At 46.9% G+C, this 27,241-nt stretch overlaps 1 long non-coding RNA gene across 1 annotated transcript; it reads left to right on the top strand.

Annotated features, from left to right (window-relative positions):
• The first annotated feature begins 19 nt into the window (after window positions 1-19).
• LOC117202773 (uncharacterized) lies at window positions 20-27,241 on the top strand. The gene is made up of 7 exons (XR_007472983.1): window positions 20-893; window positions 1,092-2,274; window positions 2,501-2,546; window positions 8,595-9,379; window positions 12,325-13,020; window positions 19,972-20,131; window positions 25,007-27,241. It is a non-coding gene; the product is annotated as an uncharacterized LOC117202773 (long non-coding RNA).

The following is a 27,241-nucleotide window of genomic DNA, read 5'->3' as shown; positions in this document are numbered from 1 at the left end:
CGCCCCCCTCCTTCCCAGCCCTTCCTCCCCAGCTGCGTGCCCGCCAGGACCCCGCTCCGCCCGCCCGCGGGAGCCCGGCAGCGTCGGCGGCGGGCGGCGCCCGGCGTGCGGGTCCCGGTCCCCTCCGGGCCGGGGCCCGGCTGCTCGCCGTCGCCCTCCTCCTGCCGGGTTCGCGGTTCGGCCCACGCCTCTCCTCCCGTTCACTCCTCTCTCGGCAGCTCTCCAGCCGTCCCTTCCCGTCCCGTGAGCCTCGCTCTCCCCTCCCCTCTACCGCCCCTCCCGCTCCGTCTCCTCCGCTTTCCTGCCCTGCGCTCCCGGCCTTTCCTTTGTCTTTTCTCGCCGCGGCCCGCCTCCCCACCGCGGCCCGGCCCGGGACGCTCCCCCGGAGTCCGGGTCGGGATCGGCAGGTGCCGGGGGCGGCCCGTCCCCCCTCCGCTCCACCGCGTCCCCGCGGGCTCGGCGCGGGAGGGGCGTGGGGTCCCGGGCGTCCACCCCCAGCCCACTCGGGTGCAGCCGGGGGCCGCGCGGGGTGTCAGCCGCCGGGGGGATTACGATGACTGATGCGAGGGAAGAGGGCAGCGTGTTTTGTGTCTAAAGAGGGCGGGATTAGTGCAGAGAAAGTCCTGACCCGGGGTCAGCTGCAAGTCAAACCCTTTCACAATCAGCGAGCGGAACAGGCCGTCTCCCGGCTCGGCCGCAACAAGTTGGGGGCGGGGAGACGGGAGGCCCGCGCCGAGGCGACTGCAACCGCAGGGCGGACTGCGGGTCGGGCCGAATCCTTCTCCGTCACCAGAGCGCCCGGCTCCACTTCCTGGGCCGCCTCCGGCGGCTCCCTCGCACGCGAGCCCGGGCGGAGAAGGCCGGAGAGGCCCGTCCTGCCGAGGCAGTTGTGTGTGCGTGAGAAACCAAACCTGAAAGACCAGGTCCTTGGGCGCCCTGCCTTTCCGATTTCACCTAGGCTCTGCAGGAATCGCTGCCTGGCTTGGGCTCCTGCAAACCTCGTGGGGGGGGGGGGGGCGGGGGGGCAGTACTGGGAGGTGGGCGATGGAATACATTCAGGCTGTTTGTCGTCAGACCCCATTCTCCAGCAGGGCGGAGGAATGAGGCGCTAATCTGGGTGATAAACCCGCGTAGCTCATCAGGGAGCGAAATCCCCATGGCTCATCTGGCAAGTCAGGAAAACTGGAGTTTGCGGTGAAGGATCGGGTCGGGGGTCGGGGGAGAAGGAAGGAGGAGGATAAATTTGTCTTCCTCACCAGTCAAGCTGGGAATTTGCGCTGCAGTAACAGCACGAGGAGCTTTAACAAATACGAAAAGTGGATAAAGCACCCAAACGAGTGGTGTATCCAAAGATAGAAAAAGATCAGCTATTTTGATAGTGAAAACAAAACAGAATTGCCATATTTTCCTCTAAATTGGCTTTTCATCTTTAAATGTGAAAACACCAACACCAGAGAGAGAGGGAGAGAAGGCAGTGTTTAAAACACCACGAACAGATACCTCCAAGCGCGCTGCTGTGTTTGCACAGCCACCCTGGGTGACACTGGACTCTCCTGGTGAATGGGTTCCGGGTTCAAAGCACGTAACCGATTGCTCCTCCTGAACTGCTAAATGTAACCTATGGGGAAATTTTGTCTGCGGCAGAAAGGCCGGACATCGTGAGTGAGTCTGAACGCCCCGCAGGTCCCTCGCGAGGACTTCATTGCCCACAGCCACTTCAGAACGACCGCGTGGGGACATTAAAGATGCAGTTTGTGAAGAACAGCAGGGCATCACATGCAAAGCCTCGAAATAGTCAGCCAGTCAAATCAGTGGAAAAAATCAGCTTTTGTTAGATTTTGCAGTTTCAGGAATTAGGCATTCACTGCAGAGCTGCAGTTTTGAGAAATTGCAGTGTCAGGCGTGTTCCCAATGGGGAAATATTGTGAGAGTGTGGAGGAATGTAAGATTGGGTTTGACAATGGGGGGACTGACAAGAGTTATCACCCAGACATTGTTCTCTCTCTGCGCACCCCGGAAACGCTAAGTAGAGACGGTATCTAGTGGCAGCAATAGTCCTCCACGCTCACAGACGTGGGGATGAGAGTCTTAGCCTCGAAAAGACTGGCCTCGGGTTTCACAGGAGGAAAACTGGAACGCGTAGGGCACAGAACCTCATAGGTACAGAACACCTATAAACAGTATAGTAGCAGGGTAGGGTCGGCCTGAAGACATTCCAAGCAGAAGCCAACTTCTCCTTTTTCTTTCTAAGCAACAGAACAGGAGGAATTCCAGGTGAGCATGTTGTAACCTGGGCAAGGGTTTAGAAACCTCGTGCTTTTAATTCATCCATGCTATAGGGGGAAATGTAGGTATGTGGGAAAGGCCAGACCTCGGCAGGCGATTTAGCCTGAGTGTCCACACAGATGGAAAAGTAGGGGCTTTGTTCTCTGTGTTAGCAATTGAACTGAAGGGGGACGTTTATCCTTCTAAAAACTGGCCGTTTGCATTTTCACCTCAGGGAGAAACGACACCTGTGCTCAAAGAAAAGGAAGAATCATGGTGAGGTGAGATGATATTTATATTGTTTCTAATCTCTGTCGAGCCTTGTCCAGCAAGATGGGAAAGGATATAAGATTTGGAGTCAGAACTGAAGTTGAATCATGGCTGGTCACATGGCAGCCCTATGTCCTGGGTAACTGTCTTTGCCTCTGAGTCCATTTTCTCACATGTGAACCAGAAATCATCAAGCCAACCTCAGAAGGATGTAGTTGGGATTAAGGATCTAAGGGTATGCTGTGTGCCCAGCAAATAGTAACCTCCCTATAAATGGTGATTTGACACGTAAGCCTGTGTCCGTTCAGGCAGGGATAACGTGGGGAATTGTGACGTCAGTTGCCAAGTGTGGCCTGGCTGGGAAACAGTGATAATTATACAAACCCGTCTCCCCTCCATCGTATTAATAACGGTTTCTCTTGAGAGTTACCTGACGGTCGTCACATCATTGGCTCATCTGCCCAGCAGACATTTATTACAGGTCCATGGCGGGCCCGTGTTACTGCTTGAGCACCTGTTGTATGTGTGGCCTGTGCACAGGTGCTGAGAATGCAGTGGTGGACATGACGGGCCTCACTGCCCAGTGGGTGGACCTGGTCATCACATGAAGAAGTGTGACACTGAGGGCCACAGTTGTGGGACAGACTGTGCACGCCCATCTTGGGGGGGTCAGGGAAGACGCCTCGGAGTAAGTGAAAGCTCGGCTGGAAGCTGAGTCCGGCGGGGTCCTCCCATGGGGCGTGCACACACACTGTATTTTCTTTTCTTTTCTTTCTTTTTTTTTTTTTTTTGCGTGGAGGAAGGTTGGAATAACTTTGAGCAGAGTAGGTCTGATCACGGCTTTGAGTTGGCAAAGGTTTAGACTTAGAGGTTCACGAGGGCGGCGACCTCTCATCCGGGTGCACAGGACACCAGGAGAGCTTGTTACCAACGCAGGTTCTCAGACCGAGCGCCCCGGGCAGGCTGCTCCTGAGGTTCCAGGGGACCTGGCCCTCTCCTAGGCACCCTCCAGAAGATGCTGAGGCAGGTCCAGCAGGGCTCTCGGGAGACCCGTGATAGGACACGGGCCCCAACAATTTTACGGTAAGTAGCTATTAAGACCGTGTCTAGATCACTTAAATTTGAGTAGCAGTTTATTATTTATAAAGTGCTCTCACTTAATTGTTCAGCTTAGATTATTTTTGAAAAAATTAAATTAGTGGGAGAAGAAAAAACTTAAGCTCTATCAGTAGAATCTTGTAAGTAGAGAGGACTGACCGATTTACTGATTTTATTTTCCATTTTTGGACCGGCCGTCCTGGCTGCCCGTGGACGCACTGGGCCTCTCCTGGAGGGCAGTCAGGAAGACACAGGAGGCGGACTCCACACCCGCATCTTTGTTTTAAAGATGGGCGATTCAAAGGATGAAGCAATGTCACCTTGTGCCTTATCAATCTCTAATTTTACCAAACTAATTTGTATTTATGTAGACTAGGTCTGCACAGCCCTCGTGAATGCAGTGTGGGCCGAAACAGTCACATAAATAGTTGAGCGTTATTTTAATGGTATTTGAAAATAGGAGAAGGGCATTTAATAGTACATGTGAGATGGAATAAATGGGTTCTGTTGAATATATCATAACTGTAATCATAATAATATAATATTTAACTATCAAGTTTCTCAGTATTGTCATCTGTAGAACGGGAGTATCTTGTTTAAAAAAACAAAAACCTTAAGTACAAAATACATTAAGTACTTTAAGTGTCTTTGAGAGGAAGAGGTTGGACAAATAGAGAGGCTGCTGTTGTAAAGAGAATAAGCTATTACGTATCAGCAATGTTTTATCTAGAAAGCACAGGGTTCCCCATGACGCGTGTGACTGTTACTTCAGATCATAATAAAGATAGCATTCATTGTATTTATAGATACAGATCTAGATAAAAGTGTGGTCATGGAAGAGATCCGTATCTATTTGAGTAGCATGCGAGAAAATAAATTTTAAGCAGGGTAAAGTGAGATAAAATATTCTATAGAAAGAATCAAAGCTATCTTGATAATACAGGAATTCCAATAGGGTTTTTAGCTAATTTCAGGGCACTGGGCATCATTCAGGAGATCTGATAACCTATGCATTTTAACTATAGCTTTTGGAGAAGATGACACTGTTTTTGTTGTCTAAATCGTTCATCATTCTAATGGATAAGATGTCAATCCAGATAATCAGGCCCCTGTGAACAGTGGGCAGGGAAGAGTTTCTTAAACTCTCTTGTTTTGATCATTATTGCACATTATAAATATAATTGCTCTGGTTACTATGATTACATGCGTGTTCCTCGTACACTGCCCCCAACACCCAGAACTATAGACGTAATGTCACCGCGTGATTACATACACAGAGAAAAGAAAATCCTGTACTAGGAAGGAAGGGAGGGAGGGAAGGAAGGAACGGAAGGAAGGAAGGAAGGAGGGAAGTTACAGTGGATGAAATGAAATAGAGAAATAAAATCCAGGGCGACTCTTAAAGCAGTCTCGTCCTTGGTCAAAACTAGTAGACTAAGCATCTTTTTAAAAAGTTGATAGAAATCCTGGTGCTGGGAGCATTCACAACGAAAATAGACAAAAAGCTGATGAACGTGTTTTAGCGAATCCTTGCATATGAGTTTACATGTTCGTAGTTTACCATCTCTAATTCTCTCTGAGTTGCATGGATTTAAAGTTGGTTATACTAATCTGAGGAAGACATTAATGTAAAACCTTTCTTCTCTTTTAAAAAATAATAAATCATTTATTTTAGTCTTTCAATCCGAGATTACTACAAGAAATATACTCTTAATTTTAAAACATTGACCACGAAGTTTTGAAAACGAACTAATTTCCACTTACTACAGGAAATTATATAAAAGCCTTAAAATAATTAAACCATACTTTATCGTCTAAAATAAATACATCACCTGTAGCAACTATTTGCAGAAAACTAAAATTGCCTTTAAAGTCACAGCTCAAATGTAATCATGCATTTGCATTAAAAACAGATAATTTAAATCAATCTATAAGCTTCAAGTTCAATATAAATTTAAACAGCTTAAGTTTTAAATGAATTTGAAACACTTATGATTATATTAAATCAGGTTTGAGGAAAGTAGCACATTTACAACATTTTAAGGCGAAGTCTTCACTTTAGGATTTTTTAAAAACGTAACCAGAACGGGGTCGGCCCTTCCCGCTTCCCTGTGCAGTCTCTGCGAAGCCTGGGCCACCTGCAGACTTGTGCAGGTGAAGGCCTGCCTTTGCTAGAACACCTTCCGGGGAGCAGACGTGCCCCCGGGCAGAGACCGCATGTCAGCTAGCGTGCCCATTAGCCCCCAGCCCCCTGGAGAACAGGCTCGGTGTCTGGCTTGATCCGTTTGTTTGTCCTAAAGTTTGATTTCAAGCATCAGCACAGTTCCAGGCAACTTGTGGGGACCAACAGCTGTTTACTGAACTGAATCCATACAGCGGAGCAGATGCAGGGGCTTCGGGGGGCTGCTGAGATGCTGCTGTCAAGGACCAGCCCAGAGGAGCCAGCCTGCTTCCGCCTGGAGGCCCCCCGCGCACCCCCGGGGAGCGGTGCGGGGAGCAGGCACCTTAGGGCTTAGCACAGTGCCTGGTGCATATCCCAGAGCCCTGGCTGCTGTGTGCTTCCCTGGCTACAGTCCTGGTGGTGATTAAGGAGACAGGAAAGCAAAGTCCGGCGCTGAGAGTGGCACGCAGGCCTCCTCCTATGGCTGGGCGAGTGGACCCCAGAGCTTGTGTACATAAGCCCCAATCCAAGGGACTGTTGGGCTGGGGGAACTTGTTTTCCAACTCTCAATTCCCCAAGACCTGCTCTGTAATCTGACACGTGGGGATGCAAGGAACTTTGGTTTGCCAGTGAAGTGTTACAGTTGTGCTCTGTTGCGTTATATTGTATCATATGGTGCGGTGTGGTACCAAGCCCAGCTGTTTCATATGATATTAAGGTAAGTTTCCTCCCAGGACCATAAGGATAAAGCCAGCTCTGGTGCACAGAGATGATTCAGCCACCTGCACAGGAGGAGGTGGGCAGGGGAAAGGGGCCACCCTCTTAGACTGGGAGGGGGACCTGTGAAGAGGCACAGGCTGGGAATTCACCTCTTCCACCTTAACCGTAGAACTATCAAGAAGTCTAGCAGGGAGCGCAAGGGGGATAAGTCTGAAGGTGGTGACCTTGATGTGGAAATAGGTTGACAGTTAGTCCCAGCCAGGTCTGTCTCCGGATGCTGCCTTATTATCCTTCTCTGTAATGCTCCTCGTTCTAGTGTGAATTGGACTGTGTAACTTGCTTGTATGGTTGAAATGTATAAAACTGGACGTTGATTTCTTACGGTTAGAATAATGGTGGCAGCAGAGGAAAGCACATGGCAGCTCCACTGGGTGGTAGGGCAGTGCCAGATAACCTGTCCCAACCTTGTCCCCGTCCTGTGCTTCCCCAGGGGCCCCACAGAACTCAGAGAGACAGCTCAGGATACTTGTGAATTTGGGGGGAAACACAGCAATGCTGGACTTTGGTCAGATGCCCTGGGAGCCGTACCTTACGGTAGCTCCCAGTCTCAACATTTGCTTGTAGCTGAATCCCTCCTGATGACATCATATCTTCATGAAATTGGGTTTTTGTCAGTTGCTGAGTCAAAAGCAATTCCCGTGGGAGACACAGGGTGGGCCAGGAGTGAGGTGTTGGGGACCACGCGATTCCAAGGTCAGAGGAGCTGTGCAGAGGGGACCTCGTACCGCTGAGCCTTACTCAGCAATGGGGGTTAGTCAGGGAATGAAGTGAAAGTATTATTTTTTTCATTCAATTCATGTAATTTTTTTAAATGGCTGCTAAGTTGTTAGGATATAAACATATATTAAGTTAACATAGCTACTTAACAAATGGAACTGTTAGATATTTCTTTTGGCCTGGGGCACAGTAAACAATTATCAGAATACTGAGGGTATGGTAAAAACGTGCACGAGTCAGGTTGGCACTGAATTTGCAGCTTGTAGATTGATTTTAAATGATCTATTTTTGCTTATATTATGTCTCTACAATGGCATCATTTAATTTGAGCTGCGACTTTAAATACAATCTTCTTTTTCTGCAAATAGTTACTACAGGTGACGTATTCATTTAGATAATAAAGTATTGGTTTAATTATTTTAAGAATTTTGTATCATTTCCCTTAGTAAGTGGGTAATTTAGCTTGTTATCCAAATTTCACATTTTTTAAAACTGAGAATACATTTCTGCTAGTAATCTCAGTTCGAAAGAGTAATATAAACGATTTATCCTTTTTTTAAATGAGAAGAAAGGTTTTACATTAATATCTTCCTCAGATTAACATAACCAAATTTAAATTCATGCAACTCAGAGAGAATTAGAGATGGTAAACTACCAACATGTAAACATATGCAAAAACTTGCTAAAACGTGTTCATCAGCTTTTTGTCTATTTTCGTTGTAAATGCGCCCAGCACCAGGATTTCTATCAACTTTTTAAAAAGATGCTTAGTCTACTAGTTTTGACCAAGGACAAGACTGCTTTAAGAGTCGCCCTGGATTTTATTTCTCTATTTAAGTCACTTTAATGTCAACTATTCTGTCCCAGGACATTTTTTCTATCTTAGTACAGGATTTCCTTTTCTCTTTGTAAACCACATGGTGACAAAATGTCTATAGTCCTGGGTGTTGGGGGACAACGTACAAGGAACACGTCTGCATGTAATCATCATCCTAGCCGCCATGGCCTTAACAGTACGTGATAATGTTGGAAGGGGCGGGTCAATTCAGTGTCTGAAGGTGGCAGTTCAGAAAGCAGAGGGCGTCAGTATGAGTTATTACTGTTACTCTGAAATCCAAACATTTGATAACCATTTTTATTTTTTCAAATAATTATTTTTATCTTATAGGCTGATTCAATATCTATGAATAGGAGAAAACGCTCCCTTTGAAAGAGAGAACTCTCAAGTATGCATGTTAAACTACTTTCTTCTAAAGTTTTTTATTATTTTAAAATTCATTTTTCTTATTTTTGTTTTGTTGAGGAAGTTGAGAACGACCAAGGAAAGTTCTGGACAGCAATAAGGAAAGGAAGCCGGCAGTGCAGGAAGGCAGGTTGCCTGTGACCAGCCGTGGGCTGAGCCACGGAGGAAGGACTTCAGGCTTCGATGCAGTTCTCACCCAGCTCAGGGGAGATACGCAAGGGGCGTTTCAAGTTCGCTATAAAAATACTCCTACACAGCCTCTCGCCCGCGGAAGCCAGGGCTCTGTTATAAACATACGATTGCAGTTGAACTGGATGTGATTGAAATGTTTCGGTTGGATGTATTCATGACAGTGACTAGAACATGGGAACAAGTGGAGAACATAATTCAGCCCAAGAAATACATGGAGCATTAAGAAAATGATTAGGAACGAGGGGTTACCCGGAAGCTGGAGGTGGACCCAAAGCAGAGGGGGTCAGAGAGGGGTCACATTGGAAAGACCGAAGCATGAAAAAGACAAGAGTTTGCAAGGAGCCCTCCAACCCCTGCCTCAGAGAAGTGCTGTGTACTGTGCGCGGTGCCAGGATCAGAGATGGGGCGCAACTGTTAGATCACATCCTTTACTCGGGCCGGATTCTTTTAAGCAAGGAATCCTTTTTAACCTTCCTGTGAACTACGTAGTCCCTATTGTAGCACATCTCCCGGGGCTGCCGTACAAAGTGCCTCAGACCGCGTGGCTTCAAACAACAGAAATGTATCGCCTCGTGGTCTGAAGGCCGGAAGTCAGACATCAAGGTGCCTGCAAGCTGGTTCCCTCTGAGGCCGCGAGGGAGGGTCTGTCCCAGGTACCCCCCCCGCCTCTGCTTTCTGTGGTTTGCTGGCATCCTTGCCGTCCTTTGGCTTGAAGAAGCATCACCCGATCTCTGTCTTCACCTTCACCTGGAGTTCTCCCCGTGTGTCTTTGTATCCAAATTTGCCCTTTACAAGGACACCACACACACCGACACCCTCATCTTAACTTGTTTGTCTGCAAAGACCCTATTTCCAAATAAGGTCACGTTAGGATGCCAACCTCTTCTTGGGGACACCATTCAAGCCATGACATTCACTCTTTTGATCATGACACCAATAAATTTTCTTGCCTAGTGAATATTGCACATTCTGAAGGCCCTGGTTTACTAGAAAATGGAATAGTTTAGTCTTGTGGGCTTTCAAATATTCTATGTGCAATTATTCCCAAAAGCTATTTCTAAACAGGACCTTTTAATACAACCAAGCAGGAGTCCATCTTGACCTAACCATTTATGTAAAAACACAGTAGTAGAGGGCATTTACTGACGCCACTTTAAGGCAGCACGTAGCAGGCACAGGAACTCATGAAGTTTACCCAAAACGTGTTGCTTCAATTACAGGAGAAAGAAAAGTGAACAGTTCCTGGGTGCCAGACTTATTTTTCTTATTTATTTTTAATTCACTTTATCTTGCTATATTAAATGCACCTTTGTAAACCATCTATCTCTTTGCGAAGAATGCAATGTATAAAGAGATTAATCACTGTTAAAGTTCACATATATAATCTCATTTAATCCTCACTACATCTCCAATTTATAATTATTATATTTCCCCCTTTTATAGATTAAGAACCTGAGAGGTTAAGTTATCTACAAAAGGGCATATCATTAATGAGCATAAAATTCAGGATTAAAATCTAGTGCTGACAGATTCTAATGTTTATAATTAATATAGTACGTAGGAACAGTTTTAATAGACTTCATTTTTAGAGCAGTTTTAGGTTCACGGTAATACTGAGTGGAAAGTACAGGGAGTTCTCATGTACCCCCTCCTCCCAGCATGCACAGCTTTCCATACCATCAACATCCCCACCAGATGGTACATTTGTTGCCATTGGTGATCCTACACTGACACGTCATTATCACCCAGAGTCCACAGTTTTACGTTTGCACACACTCTAGGTGTTGCACATCTGTGGGTTTGGGCAAAGGTGTAATGTTATGTATCCACCGTTATAGCATCATACAGCCCCCCAAATCCCCTGTGCTCCCCTATTCATCCTCCCCTGGAAACCACTCATCTTTTCACTGTCTCCATAGTTTTGCTGAATACTGTACTTTTTAAAGGCAAACAGTATTATAAGGCTTATAAGGAAAATAGCCCCCCTCCCTAGTGTCAGGCATCCCTAGCTCTCAGTCCCATTCCCCAGCAGCAACCTGTTATAAGCCTTCTGGCTGTTTTCCCACTGTTTATCTCCGTATTTCTGAATTATAGTTTTATATTGCTTATTCTTGATTTATTAATTTTAGACATTATCTATTTGGACCTTATTCATTAGCAACTATAAAGCTTCCACATTCTTCCCCACTTCCCTCTTTCCCAAAGTACGTATGTCATTGTTTCTGTTAAATATTCAGTGTATACCTTAGTCTGAACATGGAAGTACTGGTCATGGCTGAGAAGAGTGGTAAACTACGATTACATTTCCTTTCGTTCCAAACTTTTGTTCCCCCTGAAGTTATTAATGGTCTTGTTTCGCAAGAGTTCTTGGTATTCATACGCTTAGTTTTCTCTGTTCTTACCACACATTCCTTCCATGCTGTACGTCACTATCATAAACACCTTTGACACTATGATTTGCAAGATTAAACATATCAGGAATTTACGAGCGAGTATGAGAGTTCCAGTTGCTCCACATCCACATCAACACTTACTTTTCATTGTTAGCCGTACTACTGGGTGTGTGGTAGGATCCCATGTGGCTTTAATTAGCCTTTCCCTGATGATGAATCAAGTCGAGCATCCTTCCAGGTACTTATTAGCCATCCAAATACATATCTTCCTTGGAGAAATGTCTATGAAAACATTTTGCCCATTTTTATTATTTTTTTGTATTAATTGAATTTTGGTAATTCTATATATTCCAGACACAACTCAGATCACTGTCTTGCAAATATTTTCTCAATCTGTGGCTTGCCTCTTCATCTTCTCAGCGATGTCTTTTGAAGAAGAAAAGTTTTAAATTTTGATGAAGTTCAGTTTATTGATTTTGTTTTTCTTTCATACAGTTCATGCACTTTGTGTTGTATTGAAGGAATCTTTGCCAAACTCAAGGTCATTAAGATTTTCCCTCATGATTTCTTCTGGTAACACATTGCCCAATGAAGTAGCCACTGCCTCCCAATGGCTAATTGAATTTAACATCAAATAAAATTAATTTTTTTAAACTTTGTTCCTCAATCACAGTAGCCACATTTCAAATGCTCGACAGTCATATGTGGTTATTATTTTGGGAAATACAAAGTATATTTCCATCATCAAGAAAGTTCTATTGAATAGTGCTCTAACATTCTATAGTGTTACCTCTCACATTTAGGTCTGTGATGCATTTGAGCATAACTTTTGTATGTGGTGTGAGGTAAAGGTTAATATTTCTTGCATGTGGTTACTCAATTGTTCTAGTATCATTTTTTGAAAAGATTATTCTTTCTCCATTAGATCGCTTTTGTACCTTGGTTGAAAATCAATTAACTGTGTATGTTTGGGGCTAACTTTAGACTGCTTATTCAGTTACATTGATCTCTTGGGCTCCCAATCAGTGACAATACTCCCTTATTGGAATCCTAAAGAATACCTCTGCGGTTTTCCTTCCTTGGCTTGCGGTTTCACATTGCTAAAGAGATTGGAATTTTCTCTTTTTTCAGGTGTTGGACACGCTGTCTTGTCTCACAGAATTCTCTCTTTTTCTGCTTTGCCTCCCTATGTTGGCTTCTTATAGGAAAGCAGAGCTAGATTTCGCTCCTCAAACCTCTTTCTTGTTCCAACATCAAGTGACACTTGATTGTACTGAACACTGAGTTTTGAGCACAGTCAAATGGATGCATGTAAGGAGAGTTAAGAGGTAAGAGTGGAATTCTGCAAAGTCAAAATACATTCGATGAAATCCATTTTTCCTGAACTTTTTAGGAGACAATTATGGTGTACATTAGAGGTATGGGCATCTAGACGTGAAAAAAGGTTTTGAATATACTGATTTCCTGCATTTTCTCGTCTCTGCCCCTAGATTCACAGTTTTAGATAGCTGTGAATGCTCACTGAGAAGTTCCTGGTCGGTGGGGTTCTTATTTCAAAAGATGAAATGCTCCAGTACCAGTTGTGATTGTTTTTAGTTTGCTGTTACGGTTTAAAGTTACCTATGACCCCATCATTTCCCTTTTCAATCTGAAGACTTTATCCATTTGACATGGGGAAAGGGAAGGGAATGTAATTCCTTTTGAGATGATGGGAGCCCTTGCACCCCTGAGCAGACTGAGGAGGAGAGAACTGCAACTAAGTCAGAATCTGGAAGCATTTCTGCAAAGAGTCCTTCTTCGAATCCTTAGAAAAGTGAAACTACAATGACAGCCACCACCCCACCACCACCACGAACAGTAATGACCAGTAATGACGAGGTCAGCCACCCATTGAGACTAAGGTGAGAAGGAGACCATGCCCGCCCTCCCCCGCCCGGTGTGATTCCCCAGTGAGCTGCATGATCTGAGAGCTATTATGTAACAGATATTTAGGGTAATTATTCCATTTATTCCACAAACATGGACTTTGATCCACTGGCTCATTAGAGATAGCCAAAGAGTTGCCATGGAAAGACCATTTCACAGAATTATTAAGTGATTCCTGGGCCCTATTCAGAAACGCTGAGAAAAAGGAAAATACACACAGGTTTTATTAAGGTATTAATTCATTCATCTCCTTTCTATCACAGAGAAAGTAGGCTGTAGCTAGGACAAATGTCCCCCGAAATCAAGTCTCATGGAGCTGTTGTGGTCAACAAAAAAGTATATATAATTCTCGAACATAAAACAGGGAATGGATTCAGGAGCCTACCAATCAAACCCTCAAAAATGCACTTTATGACAGGCTATTTTATAAGGTTCAGAATTTGGATAAAGAATAAATAAGGAAAATATTTTGTCTTCTCAAAATGCACATTTACAGCTACACTTAAGTCTAACTGTGTCCTCACCAGTACGTGATGTACACACACGCGCACAGAGACGAAATGGCATGATTGATACTGGGACTATCTGGGTGGTCCTTATATAATCTGGACATGTCTATATTATAGCATATATAGGGCACAGATATACCACACTAAAATGAGAAAACAATTCCACTTGAATTTCCCCAGGGCATAAACTACTACAGGGCATAAATGGATTCACTGAATTATTCTAAGCCTAGGAAGTTGAATTAATTCCTCTAACATACAAAAAATTAGATTTTAACAAAATTGAGTGTGAGGCCATAACTACCCTCCTTAAGAGCTTAGAGCTGTGCTGAGTCCCTGAAAATTTGACTACTGAGGAGCACAGTTTTTAATTAAAATGAATTTAAGTAGTTGCCTGTGGCTAGTGGCTACCGTACTAAACAGTGCAGATATTGATTGCTTCCATTATCACAGAAAGTGATTAAACAGTGCTCTCTCAGTGTGAAAACGGCATCCAGTGGTGCCCCGTTGATTAAAGTTCCTTGACTTCCTTGCAGAAAATGTGCTGGAGTAAAACCTAGTGTTACTGGTCTAATATTGTACTTTGTTTATAGAGACAATACATTTTGTATACTTTATTATGTTTAGGAACAAGACAGATACTTTGGAGAATGTACAGATGAATGTAAATATTTCATTTTAGATTGTGCTTTTCTGTACTAGAATTTCCATGTGTTCTTTTTCAATCATTTTTACTTCTCTATTGATATTCCCCATCTGTTTCCACGCTGTGTTCATATTTTTATTTATATCCTTCAAACTGCTTGTTTTTATCATATTAAAGTCTGTCACGTCTGCCATTTCAGGTCTTTTTTATTTTTAACTGATTTTTTTCCTACTCATATTTTTCTCACTTTTTCTTCTTTATGTGTCTGGTGATTTTTTATTGTCTGCTGGGCTAGTAGCTGCCCCTTCGTTGAATGTCCAAACATGACTGCCTTCATTTAAAGAGAATTAAGTGTAATTCTGAGGCAGTTCAGCTTGATCTTTTAAGTCTTGTCTTTAAGCTTTGTTAGGGCTCGCCTGCAGTAGTCTTTACTCTTGGGCTAGAGTAGCCCTGTTCTTAAGGCATATCTCCTTTGGGACGTCGCTTGAGTGCTTGGTGTGTTCAGCGAGGTCTCTCCATACTACTGCACTGTTTCCCAGCCCCACGTGAGTTCTGGGATTTCCACTCAGCTCGCTTCTCCTTGGTAGTTTGCCTGCTATGTCAGCACCTTGCCTTTTGCAGGCAGAGTCAAGTGTCCGGTCAAGGACTCAGGGGACATCTGGGTAGATTTCCAGGCACTCCTTATAGCCTACCCTCCGGCTCTCTCTTTGGTCCTACTCTCCAGTCGCCGTCCCTGCAGCTCAGCAGGACTGCCTTGTTCTCTGTGGGCCCCCCTTGTATTGCACGATACCATCAAACGGATGCACCGTGGTAAAAATAAATAAATAAAAAAAATGCAAACTGGCTTTTTAAAAAAGCAAAGTCCCACAGAAAAATCCGTGTAGAACATGAAATGAAGGTGATGGCAGCTAAATCTGATTCCAGTAGCAGACACGCATGCCTTTAGTAATACAGTATAGTTATTTAAGAATGTAATTAAAATATCATTTTTTTTCTTCAGCCGACATGTATTACTTTTCTCAATTGGCTACAGAGCTGTTAGTACCTAAAAATTTTTAAGTTGAACCTAACTTCTTAATAAACAAACACTTAAGAGTTTCTTTTGGACGAAGCTGCTGTGGGAACTTTCCCGAGACACGAAGGGCACCATGACCTGGGCGAGTTGGGGCCCTCTGGACCAGAGAGCTCATCTGTCTGGGCATCACTGTTCCTACCTGCAGATGCAAGGGTTGTGGTAAATTGTCCTCAAGTTCTCTTTTTATTCTAACATTTTAGGAATCTGTTTCTGTATTATGACAGCTGATTCCTAAGTGGTCCCTTGAATGTGGAATGTTAATTTGGCCATTTTTCCATCGGGGGAGGAAAGAAGAAATGCTGAGATTCCCAACTTGTCTGAAGCAAGGGTCCCCATGGCTCCTAGAAAAACAGGGAGACAAGACAGATCCAGGAGTGTCTCAAGCAGCTAAGAACCAGGATTTTAAAATCAGTTCCAATCCCCACGTCAGACATGGCCTGGCTCTAATCCAGAAAAAAGCATGGTATCCACCCCAGAACGCTCCCACACCTTGAGAACACGGCCGTTAACCTGGGTCCACCAAGCTAACCTGGGGCCAAAGGACTCCATGGGGAAAACTCAGAATGTCCATTGAACTTGGACAGAAAAGTAGTCACCTTTATTTTTATTAACCTTTAACTGAAATTGAGCATTTCCTTTGGTTATGAATGTAAGTCCACAAACCACAGGAGTATCGGCATTCCCTATGACCTTGTCACCAACTGAAATAATCAGTATTTTCATGTCATGGTACACTTGTTACAAATATTTCAAAATATCATTTACACTCCCAACCACTCTGAAATTGCAGTCATTTTTGGACCTGCTACAGAACTTGTTACTTAATGCATTATGGAGGAAAATTATTACTATATCACAAAATATTTTAAAAATATATTCTGATATTTGCATTTCAATATGAGTTGTTTCCTTGGTAATCTTAAATCTTAGTTTTAACCTTTTATTGCGGAGGACTTGGAACATACATAAAAGTAGATTAAATGATATCTAGAAGCACACATACCCATCTCCCAACTATACCCCCAAATCCTTTCCAATGCTACATTATCTTGTAGTAAACCCTAGATGTCATATAATTTCATCTGTAACTATTTCAGTATGTACTTCTAAAATATAAGGTCTTTTTCTTGAAGTATAATCATAATACCATTTTCACACTTTAAAAAATCAACACGACCTGAAATAGCATCAAATATCCCATCAGTGTTCAAGTTTCTAGGCATCCATAAGTGTTAGCTTTTAAAAAATTTTTTTAAATTAGAATTCAAATAGGGTCACACTTTTAATTAGTTGATATGTCTTTTAAGTCTCTTAATTTCTAGATTCTGCCTCATCTCTTCTCTCTTCTTGCAATTTATATCTTGAAGTTAAAAAAGGGGGGCAGGGCTTCCCTGGTGGCGCAGTGGTTGAGAGTCCGCCTGCCGATGCAGGGGACACGGGTTCGTGCCCCGGTCCGGGAGGATCCCGCATGCCGCGGAGCGGCTGGGCCCGTGAGCCATGGCCGCTGAGCCTGCGCGTCCGGAGCCTGTGCTCCGCAGCGGGAGAGGCCACAGCAGTGAGAGGCCCGCGTACTGAAAAAAAAAAGAAAAAAAAATGGGGAGAGGTTGTTTATCCTGCAGAGTTTCCCCATCTGGGTTGTGGATTGCATCCCCGGGTCATAGTTTATCACGTCCCTCTTTCCTCTGTTTCCTGTCAACTGAGAGTTCATCTGGAGGGCTGATGCCATCAGGTTTGGGGGCAGAAGGAAGCCATTGGTTTTCAATGTTTAGATCCATTAGTTAAGTGGGGGTTGCACAATGCTTTATTTTAACTCTGTCATTCTTATAATTTATTATCTGTAATATTTCTTCAAGAAAAAATTATGCCTCATCAGCTGTTTGGCTCCCCGGTGATACAGTTAGTATAGAAAGATGGAGCACACACTCTAGATTCATCCCCCTTGTCTACCAAGTTTCCAGATGAGCCAGCTCCTTTTTATACATGTAAAAACATTATCCTGACAAGGGGTTGTGGGCTTCACCCAAAGGTCAACCGGGCTGATGTCAGAGAACAGTTAAAGCCTCCTATCGTGGACCATCCCGGGAGATGCAGAGGCTGATCTGGGCTCCTGTCCAGTCATCCCAGCCACAGTGATGGCCGTTTCTCCTCCAGCACACCCTTACTCTCCATCTCACGCATGCTGGTGTTGTGCTGTGATATACACACGGAAACCAATCCTGCAGCCGCAGCTGTGGTGTCGGAGGGGCCACCAAGTTTAAATTCGATGGTCTGGTTCAGACACTGGCTGCGCCGCTTACTAGCTGGGCCCGTCCTCCACTCCTCTGAGCTTCCGTTTCTTCATAAGGCAGATGGCAAAAAAAAAAAAAAAAGGCAAAAAATCATACCTCACTGGAAGAAATTGTTTTGAGAACTAAAGAGGAAAACATTCCTGAAAGATCGAGACATTGTTGGCCCTCAGCAGGTATTTGTTAAACCTGACTCTTAGTTCCCCCAAAGCAGGGGCTTGTTAATTAGATCTTTGGTAGCAGCCAGAGGAGTAAAAAGAAAATGTTTACCATGAGATACCCCTGACTTAGACCCCTAAGTCACAGCGCATCCCTACCTGCCCAGCTCTCTCCCATCTCCCTGGCTGACTTACCCCTGTTTCCTCCCCTCCCTCCCTCCGTCTTCCCTTCCTTCCTCCACCCGCCTCCTCTTTTCCCCCTCGGACTCTCTCTGTCTTGGTCTTTCTCTCTCTCTGACCCTCTCTCTCACACACTCCCATATTCACTTCTCTCCTGTTCAAGGCACAGGGTGCTCTGCGGGGTGGGAGCCTCCCGTCTCTGAAATGCTCTTCGCAGTGAACCACGTCCCACCCACGACAGGACACGTCCCCTCTCTTCCCTTGGTCCCATAAGCTCCCTTCTTCATGACCTTGCAACACAGCTGGCATCCCCCCCATCCTGGGCTTGAAATGCCTGTATCCTGCTCGAACCCCCGGTCCAACGGGAGTATCTGTGCTGTGTTTCGGTCCATCCATATACGCTCAGGGGGCTCATCCGAAAAATCAGCTGGGCCCCCCGAGCCCCTTAGGCTTCCCTTTGTGCACCAGCCTGGCCAGGTTCCTCTTCCATTTGAAGAGCTGAGACCCTGGCTCTTCAATTGCCCCCCTAAGCAGCTCAACCCCCATACACACTTCCCTTCCCTTTCGATGACGTAGCGGCTTCTCTAAAGCAGAGCTGCCCCTCGGGATATAGTTCCCGTGCTCACAGCCTGCATGCCCTTCAGCAATATCTCACGCACATCTCTCAACAGTGTCTCATCCACCGTCTCTCATCAACGTCGGTTCTCGGGCCTCGTGTCTCTCCTCAGCCCTCAGAGGTCTCACCGAGGGGGGCGTGGTGGGCAGCCTGGCGCATCTCGGTTGTGCGGATGTAAGTTAAGATGTGAGCGTCCCCGTGTATCAGCCGTGTCCCCTGAGCCTTAGTTTCCCTGTTTGAAACGGACATGAAAGCACCTGCCTCTCTCTGTTCTGAGGCTCGTTAGTGGCGGTCAGTGCTGGGCGCGCGGGTGGCTGACACACCTCGGAGGGTACACCCCGCTGGGTCCCTGGGCCCCCTCCCTCTCTCCCTGTCCAAGGTCGCGGCTCTCCCTCCGCGTGGTTCTAAGGTCATTTCCTCCCGGTGCCAGCTGCTCCCAGGCAGCGGCTAATGCCACGCTTTGGAGTCAGAGCAGCCTGGGTCCAGATCCCAAGGCTGACGCCTCCTGTGTGGTTTTCAACTCTGGAAAGGGGAGAGGATTCTTAGGAAGACGCAAGAAGCCAGTGAGGGTAAAAACGCAGCACAGCGCCCGGTAGCTTGTGATTTGGGAAGAACAGTTTTTAAGAAACGGATTTGTATGCCTAACATCCATTTGCAGCTGGTGATGGTGGAGTCAGTGACTAATAAAAATGTCATTTCCTGCGATTTTTATAAATTACAGTAAATATGCAGTAATCACCCCCATTAGCTGCTGAAATGCAGGCAGCCATCTGGAGGGGAGGCCCGGGACCTCAGTGAAGCCTCAAGAGGTAGACCCCACAGGTGCAAATTGACACCTAGGAAAACAGTAGTTAGTACACGCTAGAATTTGGAGAAGGGGAAGGTGTTAAAATAAATGTATGTCAAGCAAATTTGGACTTCTCCACGAGGATCTGTCATGTCAAACAGGAAATAGCTATAAATTACTTGTAATAGTAAAAATCTTGTCATTTAGAACCTTTAAAGCAACGGGCTCATTTAACACATCAGCTCAGAGATCATAATCTAGGACAGTCAGCCTGGGTATTTATTTCACTTTTAATGTGTAGGAACCAGAGCAAACTATGCGTGATCCACAAAAGACCCCTAGCCTCCCCTCAGCTCTGGGAGCCACAGAACGGGGCAGAGAGACTGCCTGGGGCCCGGGGTGAGGTGTGTGTCAAGACAGGAAAACCCTTCCTGCTCCTAAAAAGACAATTAAGACGTGATTGGAAGTGTCACGGCTCGGGTCGCCTCATAATGAATAATTCCAAATAAATCCCACCATTATTCTGTTTATTTGTTTTACTTAGAAGCTATTTGAAGTCGTTGGAGCTGAAAGTATGTTTCAACATGCCAAGCGTATTGACGCTATCTTGTAATCATCTTGCTAACGAGTCCGCAGGCAAACGATAATTGGAATTCTGTGTTTATTTCAGATACCTCAATATATACTACCCGCAGATAGGAATCCAGCTCAGAGACGTTGGTAAAGGGGCTGCAACGCCCCCGAGAAAGTGGTCCGGGAGTGCGACTCCAGAAGACGAGCACACAAAGCCATCCTTCTGCTGCCTTATCGGGAGGCTCGGTGGCAGCAAGGTATTTCGGACAGAGCTGCCTAATGAAGTTTGCATGCACTGAATATATATTTGATGTCGGTTGATGCAGGGTGGGGGGAAGGCTCTGGGGAGAAGGAGTGAGAGAACGTAGCCATGCACCAAACTAACCACTCGCCTTTTCCACCAGTAGTGGGAGTTGGGCACGGAGCTCACATTCACACCTGTGTTGTCATCCTGAGCTCTGAGGAAGGACCGAGCTGGTCTCCAGAAGGACACTAACCCAGGGCTGCAATACCTCCCGCTTCCCCTGTCTTCTTCCTGGTGTCCCCACCTTCCACGTTTGCTCCCTCACCTGCCAAGCACACACACGTGGGACGCACGCACGCGCGCGCGCACACACACACACACACACACACACACACCCCACAGCCCAGAAGGGCGCAGCAAGGACAGCAGCCACATTCAGAAACCCTAGGTCTGTTGTTTGGGTAACTTTGCCCCTTTTTTACTCTTCCACGTTCTGCCAAGTCCCACTGCTAGTGGGGTGGAAACCTGCCACTGTCCAAGTGTATGAACGCAGGCTAATTTTAAAAAACACTGAATTTGATCTTAACGAGAAATTACATTTTAAAATTACCTTCAAACTGATACGCAGTTTAACTAGTTCCTTGCACTTAACTGGTTACCTTAAAAATAGTTGTTGGTTTGTCTCTGAATTTAACCCTGTTTTCATCATAACCGCTAATTTTCGTAGATGGGTTACTGGTTGTTAGGGAAGAAGGGCGCTTTGATGACAGGAGAGCATATATAGGCAGAGAGTTTAGACACTATTCAGATCACTTCGGTAAAAATTTTGTAATTCGGGAAGAAAACCTGATCCTGGGAAACAAATTATCCAGATTAACAGCCTCTAGAACCAACACCCAACCCAACCAAACGAAACCAGCCTCAGTTCGTCACTTTACTTTAGCAGGACATGTATGTATGTGAAGTAACACATTGATTTTTTGGAATCAAATAAATTGAAGAACTGGGTTCTTTCTCTAGCATAGGTAATTTCTAGAAATGCCAGCAACCTACATATTTAGCCTCAATGACTGGAGTATTACTGATGAAAGAACGTTTGTCTTTTTTCTCTTTTTTTGTTTTTCTTTGGTGAATTGAATGGATAACCGTCTAGATTCTGCATTTCTAAACTATATAGAACTGTAGAGTAATTGTTGCCTGTGTTGACTGCGTATTATTTTAACACATCCATTCATTTTAAGAAAGTTAATTTCTATAGAATAATGGATAATTGTGAAAATATTTGGGGCAAAATGGTGCAAATTCATTATTTGACTAACAACTGTGCACACTGCGTTTTCTTGGTTCTAAGACACACGTGTTTAGTTTTATCATCTCTGGAATCTAAGTGCTCCATTACCCTCAGTGACAGCTCACAGTTATAAGTGGCAGAGTTTTTTCCTTCACAGTGGCATGTAAAATAAAGATGCATCTTACGGTAACTGGCATCTTAGGCTTGTTGAAAAGAAAAAGTGCATGTGAGTGGTCGTAACCTACAGATAATTTCTTATCCGTGTGGTCAAGGATCAGCTCTTCTTTTTTTTGTGTGTGTGGTACGTGGGCCTCTTACTGTTGTGGCCTCTCCTGTTGCAGAGCACAGGCTCCGGACGCGCAGGCTCAGCGGCCATGGCTCATGGGCCCAGCCGCTCCGCGGCATGTGGGATCTTCCCGGACCGGGGCACGAACCCGTGTCCCCTGCGTCGGCAGGCGGACTCTCAACCACTGCGCCACCAGGGAAGCCCCAAGATCAGCTATTCTTCCTGGACACTTCCTTACAGAGAGATTATAAATTACATGCCCAAATGTCAGCATGGCTCTTTTTATTCTAAAAAGTCTCGTATTTATAATAAGTGGTTCGCACTAGATCGCTCTGTGCATTTGACAGAGGGGCCATATTGCCTTGGACCAGAGGTGGTCCAACACCAACTGAAAGATTTCCCAATGAAAACTCTAGAAGACTCTCAAAGGATGAAGGAAGGAGGCCAGTTTCCCAATTGGTACCCAAGCTGATGATGAGTCAGAAAAGAAACATCAAAGTTAGTGCCACTGAATGGGATTTAGTTAGTATTTTAAATTTCAAGATGAGCCCACAAATTGTGCATCAAAATACTAAGCTACACTTGTGCTTGCTTTCTGGAACCTTTACAAGGCAATTATTGTAATGCAGGAAAATCTCTACCACTGAGCCCACAGCCATGTCACGCGATCGTTCCAGCCCGAAGTCTTTCTGCGTCTTTTCTTGGAGCCAGACGTCTTGGGGAGGATTGGGAGCCAATCCCTTTTTTTATTCTTTTTTTTATAAATTTATTTATTTATTTTGGCCGCATTGGGTCTTTGCTGCTGCGCGCGGGCTTTCTCTAGTTGCGGCGAGCGGGGGGCTACTCTTGGTTGCAGTATACTGGCTTCTCATTGCGGTGGCTTCTCTTGTTGTGGAGCACGGGCTTTAGGTGCGTGGGCTTCGGTAGTTGTGGCACACAGGGTTCAGTAGTTGTGGCTCTTGGGCTGTAGAGCATAGGCTCAGTAGTTGTGGCGCACGGGCTTAGTTGCTCCGCGGCATGTGGGATATTCCCGGACCAGGGCTCGAACCCGTGTCCCCTGCATTGGCAGGCCGATTCTTTTTGTGTGTGTGTGTGTGTGGTACGCGGGCCTTTCACTGCTGTGGCCTCTCCCGTTGCGGAGCACGGGCTCCGGACGCGCAGGCTCAGCGGCCATGGCTCACGGGCCCAGCTGCTCCGCGGCATGTGGGATCTTCCCGGACCGGGGCACGAACCCGTGTCCCCTGCATCGGCAGGCAGACTCTCAACCACTGCGCCACCAGGGAAGCCCTGGGAGCCAATCTTAAATACTAGGTCAGTCTGAGGTGATGTGGGGACAGTAAGAGAGAAGAGAAAGAATTTGTTTTGACTTCTAAATTTTTAAATGCTAAGGATTCCAGACAGGAAAAATGGACCTATCGCCTCTGTGCTCCAGCAGCAGCCTCTATGCACAAGCTTGCTGGCCTGTGGGACACAGAGATGTGGACACACGGGCATATAGTGAGCGTCCGTGTTCATTTTTTTCTGGCAGAGATGCTACTGCTCTACTCGCGGCCCCCTGTGCTTTCCCTCGTCTCGCTCTTCCTGGGAGCATTACCTCACCGTCCTATACATCCGATTTAAAGGGAATTACCTATTACTTCAATTATTTGTCCCTTATCAACTGATGTTACACTACAAGGATTCGTATTCAAAGGCCAGAAAGAAAGAGCACGTCATGGCATGTGGCCAAATAAAAGAGTAATGTTCTGGTGAATTTAGCCTAAATAATTTACTGCTCTATAAAGGTGGAAAAGTGGAAGGTGAACCCTTTGACCAATAAATCTCTCCTGCCCGTGAAAGCCTTATCTGGCCCCCTCCGACATATTCCGCGCGCAGAAGCCATCATCACCGGCTCTGGTTCGTTATTTGTAAGCCTTGATCCTTCTGCACTCGGTGTCCTAAATACGGATAATTAGCATCAGTTTATCACACTTCTGCATATTTTCTCTTCTCTCCAAACATGCACGCTTCTATCGGCTGCTGTTGGGCCGCAGAAGATTATGGAGACGGATTGCAGAGAATGAATGTGCTCCGCGAGATTAGGAAGGAATAGAAACAGGAACTTGGCCAATGAATTCCTCGCGAGAGCCTTATCATGCAATTACACGTTGCCTCGCATCACACTCTCCCAGCCTCTTAATCCAGCGCCCCACCAAGAATAAGATTTCACTAATTTCTGAATTACTGCATCGCCTCCCAACTCGCTCCCGAGAATGGTTCGAAGGAGAAATGCTGCCGAAAACTACACACCCAACTTTATAATAAAGCATGAAACTTGAAATGTCGGAAAGGGCGGCGTGGCTCGGGATGGCTCAGCGTTTTAGCTGCTACTAAGCCTTGTGGCCTAGAGAGACACTCACTGCCCTCTGAGCCCCAGATTCCCACACGGGCCACTTTGGGGGTTCAGAACTGGATGAATGGGAGGATTATCTTCTCTTAAACAAACGATCTGATGCGTTTTAAAACAGGACAAAGCATTCACTGATTTTCTTATCATCGCTGCTGATGACAGCCGTGGTGCCCTGAGTACCCTGGGCGGTCACTTGACCCCTTTGAGAACAGGCTCCCCCCTCAAACTGCCTTTTTCCCAATCAGCGCCACCACCCCCTTTCCCGGGGCTGACACGTTATAGTTTCTTAGGCACGTCAACCTGTATAAACGGGAGAAGTCTTGCCCCCCCCACCCCCCACCCCCGCCCTCCGCTGTGTCTCACAAGAGTGTAACCACGACCTGTCCCTGGGCATCCACACTGGAGCTTTCTCTTGCTCCTCTGCCTGTTAAGGTCATTCTCCCCGCGCTTTGTAATACTTAGGTATTTTTTTGTTTGTTTGTTTAACAGCTTTATTGGAGTATAATTGCTCTACAATGGTGTGTTAGTTTCTGCTTTATAACAAAGTGAATCAGTTATACATATACGTATGTCCCCATATCTCTTTCTTCTTGCATCTCCCTCCCTCCCACCCTCTAGGTGATCACACACCACCGAGCTGATCTCCCTGTGCTATGCGGCCGCTTCCCACTAGCTAGCTACCTTACGTTTGGTAGTGTATATACGTCCATGCCTCTCTCCCGCTTTGTCACAGCTTCCCCTTCCCCCTCCCCATATCCTCAAGTCCATTCTCTAGTAGGTCTGTGTCTTTATTCCCGTCTTGCCCCTAGGTTCTTCATGACATTTTTTTTCTTAGATTCCATATATATGTGTTAGCATACGGTATTTGTTTTTCTCCTTCTGACTTGTTTAAGGAGACTCATTAAGCCCTTCCATCCACCAGGGGACTATTTCTCGTCCAGAGCCGCAGTCAGGCACTCAGATGCACCCACAAAATCAAGGTGCTGCGGCCGGAGAAAACGCTACAGGCCTGCGGTGATGATTCCCGGAAAGAACGGAAATCCAGATCAAATCTTCAAAACGTTTGCGCTTGCAGACAAGAAAGGCTAAGTCCTTGTGCGAAGAATTCATCAGCTAAAGAGACTCGCAGCAGTTGTGAAGAGTGTTTACTGTGATGTGCCTGTACTTCACTTTCTCCAAGTGTTGTCTGTTAGGGCCTCGGGCAGGACGGGGAGAAAGAAAGGATCCCACATTTCAGAAGACCCGCTTCCAGGCTTGGAGTCCAGAGTCAAAACTGGACAACGTTCATACAAGGAATGTGTCCGAGTGTTTCCCGTGTGCCAGGCCCTGTTCTAACACGGAGCCCCCGAGTAACAACACAAAGAAAGAGGCCCTCCCCGACCAGCTGACAGTTACGATGCTGGGAAGTCCGACGCTGAGGAGGACGGGTTTGCCTTCTGCAACCCGGCCCATCTATTGGCTGACAAGGATTTCCTTTTTTGGAGGGAGCCAGACTGGAACCTCGTTCCCTCACTTGAGAGGGAGAGAGGGACCAAGGCCTGCGAGCAGGCTCGGGGAGGCCCTAGTTTGAGGAGCTACACTCTCTGTAGGACCAGTGGCTCGGAGTACGCCTGTCATGCTAGAACGGCAGCCTTGAACACAGCAGCTCCAGGCTGCCCGCGCCTCGCGTCCTAGTATCTGTCCAGAAACGAGCAAATACATCTTCCCCACACTGATGTCGGGGCAGTCCCCCCTTTGCTTTCCCTGAATCGTCCTCCCTTCCAAAGCCACTGCAATCCACCCAAGGGGGCCGGGGGTCCTGATGAATGGGGCAAGCGGGCCTAGAGAAGAAACAGGACCGCGTTGTTTTCCTGTCCCGAGACGGGGGCTCTTCGGCGTGGCTCCATCTAAGTCCCCGCTCTAGGACGGTTCAAAGCCGAGAGCCAGCAAACGGCCAGGCCGAGGCTCAGGCGCACTTGGGACGTGGGTACTGGAGCTGGGGAAGCCCCAGCCCAAAGTGTGAAATCAGATGAGGTGTTATTAGTAACTCCCTGGGTCATATTTCCTGAAGCTAAACTGGGGGGACGGGGCGGTGAGAGGGAGCCGTTTGCCATTAATCTGGGAACAAACGGTCAAGCTCGGTGACTGGGCTTTTCGCTTTTCTTTTCTCACTCTTCTCAGTGCGGGGAAGCGGCGCGCCCGCGCGGAGCGATTGTGAGGCTCTGCTGGAATTTGGCAGCCCGTGGGCTTGGAGAGCAGCCCCATGCTGGCCGCTATTCAGCGCCCCGCTCTCCTCGAGCTTTGCAAGTTTCACTCAGCCGTGCACTCAATGGCTTCACAAAGCTGATTACAAGCTTCAGCGCATTCCTGAAGGAGCCAAAAGCGACGCAGGTGCAAACGAGCCGAGGGAGCCCCTTATCCCGGTGACAGAATGGGACAAGCTGGGAAAGGCTTGGACCACACAAATCCAAGCGCACCAGGCAGCAGAAAGCCTGCCTTGGGAACCGGGGGTCATTATCCGCCCTATTCAGCGGGGCCCGGGGACCCTGGGGGCCCGGAAGGCCAGCTCGCGAGGGAGAGCCGGCGGCCGTGGGGACCCCGACGGGCCTGCGGCTGGGCTGGGACGCTGGCCGCCCGCGACTTGTGCATTTGCACCGATGGCGCCAGTGAAATCCGTGCTCGGACAGGCCCGGGTCAACACCAGTAGGGACAGAGGACGCAGCCCGGTGTGTGGACTGCGCGCAACCTTTGTTCAACCAGCGTCCAGACCGCACCGCCCTGTCCCTGTCCCAGCCTGGCGCTCCGGGGCCCGGCCACTCCCCCAGGCTACCGACCGTCAGCTCCGAGGGTCACTCTGCGCCCTTTCTCCCCCAGCCCGCCTTCCCCATCTGTCCTCGTGGCAGCCGGGTCCTGCGTAGGGCGACCCCGACGCCGTAAGGTGGCAGGGACAGTGTCCGCGCGGGGAGTCAGGATGGCGGGTCACCGGGCCGCCCTGTCGGAGCGCGCTCCCCGTGGCCTAGGATGCCTGCGCCGCGAGTCGGACTCCACGGCGGGGAGGAGGGCCGGCCCCCCTCGGGGGATGAATGACGTCCCCGGCTGCGCTGGAGGACTGAAAACCAGGGCCGCGGGCGGCGGAGAGAGAAGGGCAGCGCCGTGGGGAACGCGCGTGAGAGGAGGG

This window comes from Orcinus orca, chromosome 18 (assembly GCF_937001465.1).
Source record: "Orcinus orca chromosome 18, mOrcOrc1.1, whole genome shotgun sequence".
In the NCBI taxonomy this organism is placed as follows: Eukaryota; Metazoa; Chordata; class Mammalia; order Artiodactyla; family Delphinidae; genus Orcinus; species Orcinus orca.
This window is presented reverse-complemented; position numbering and strand designations above follow the sequence as displayed.